Here is a 2304-nt window from a genome sequence, read left to right on the forward strand (position 1 = left end):
CCTTTTCCTACTTCAAACAATAACAAATATATCTTGGTAGCAATCGATTATGTTTCTAAGTGAGTGAAGGCAACTTCATCTTCATGCAATGATGCTAAAACAGTCATTTACCAAGATCATATTTCTAAGGTTTGGGGTCCCAAGGCTGGTTATTAGTGATGGAGGCTCACACTTCATTGAAAGACATTTTGAAAACCTCTTGACGAAGTATGGTGTTTCCCATTGAGTTGGTACCCCTTACCACCCTCAAACAAGTGGTCAAGTGGAAGTATCAAATCGTGAGATTAAGATAATATTGGAGAGAATAGAGTCTAGGAGCAGGAAAGATTGGTCCTTAAAGCTTGATGATGCTTTATGGGCTTACCGTACTGCATATAAAACACCCATCAGTATGTCACCATTCAGGTTGATTTATGGTAAGCCTTGCTACCTTCCAGTGGAACTACAACATAAGGCGTATTGGACAGTCAAATTGCTAAACTTTGATCTGAAAGTTGCTGGAGAAAAGAGGAATTTCAAAATGCAAGAGTTGGAAGAACTACGGTTGGATGCTTATGAGAATGCTCGTACTTACAAAGAAAGAACAAAAAGATGGCATGACAAAAACATACTCCGCAGAGAATTCCAAGTAGGGGAACTACTTTTCTTATTCAACTCTAGATTGAGGCTCTTTTCAGGGAAGCTAAAGTCTTGATGGTCAGGTTCGTTCAGAGTCGCGAAGGTTTACCCTTATGGAACAGTTGAGATATGGAATGAGGAAAGGGGAAACTTCAATGTGAATGGTCAAAGTTTGAAGCATTATCTAGAAGATGAGCGACTGGAGAAACAAACAAACATAGCCCTCTTGGATCCTACATTAGCTACAAAGATCAACCGTCAAGCTAATGACGTTAAACGAGCGCTTCGTGGGTGGCAACCCATACTAGAGATACATTTTTATATTCATTAATTTTAGTGTTTTAGTGTCGGCTTTAGTGCCTCTCTGAGTTTGGAGCCTTTGTAGGGGGATGTATATAGTGTCGACCACAAAACAAAAGGTGTTGTTGCCCAGGATATTTGCACCTAGTCCATCTAGGACGTATGGCCATTTGGGATATTTTTCCCTTCTTTAGCAGGTACTTCCACTACACCCAATGAAGCCAACCACTTCTAATTGGCACATGAGTTAAGGACACTTCATATCTAACCCGTGATTTTTCCTTTTCTTTCTCTTATTGTTTATATTTTTACATTGGGGACAATGTAAATTTCTAAGCTTGAGGGGTTTTTTCATTTAGATAGTTCATTCATCATGTATACCATATAGATTTTAATTTTTTTAGGTTGAATATTCATATTATCATACATTATTATGTCTCATATATCATCTATCCCCTGATTTGTTCTATGTGTTGTCTAGCTGCTTTAAATGAAAAACTATGCATGAATGATGCTTGTTGATCTATGACCTCATTGAAGAAAAAAATTGTTGATAAAATAATAACATGAAAGACATTAGATTTGACAATTGTGAAATAAATTGGTTAAATAAAGGTCGTTGTTTCATAACTTTTGCTGAATGTACCAAATGTGAGAATCTTGAACCAAACACAATAAGGGTTCTTATTTGAATTGACAAATCGTCCTGGCAGTAGTGCCAATTTGTTGAAAGCGGAATTCCTCTTCTTTGGTGTGTTTCCTTTTTATTTGATTAAGTAAGTGAACTCGGTTTTATTCTTTGATCGCCATCTCGGCTTTGTTGAAATAAATTCCAACGCCGGTATCATGGTTTCAAGAATATTCCAGTTACAACTTACTTCTAATAATCATGTGAATAAGTTATTCCTTCTTTGCCCCATCTCGGCTTTGTTAGAATAAATTCTAACGCCGGTACAATGGTATCGAAGCAATCCCCTATTACATAATTATTAAGTACCTTTGAATACCATCTCGGTTTTGTGGAATAAATTCCAGTGGTTTAATGGTATTTTAATGTACAAAAGTGATGAATCGTTAGTTGTTCGAAACAATTAAATAAATAAAGAACAAAAGAATAATAAATTGAAGTGACCTTTATTCATTTACTCCCTTTCGGGTTCCTTTTATTAACAAACCAAACTTCTTCCTTAAGGAAGGTTGGTATTAAAGAATAAATAAATGGTGGAATGTAAATAACAATAAATAAAAGTTAGTAAGTTAGCTTCATCACTTTTGTATATTAAAAGGTGTTTCAACAAATAAATTTATTAATAACACTTTACTATTTTACAATTTACAACTATTTCAAGATTCAATTGTAGTGTAGTATAGGGTTATGTCGAACCA

This window comes from Lupinus angustifolius, chromosome LG11 (genome assembly GCF_001865875.1).
Source record: "Lupinus angustifolius cultivar Tanjil chromosome LG11, LupAngTanjil_v1.0, whole genome shotgun sequence".
NCBI classification, from domain to species: domain Eukaryota; kingdom Viridiplantae; phylum Streptophyta; class Magnoliopsida; order Fabales; family Fabaceae; genus Lupinus; species Lupinus angustifolius.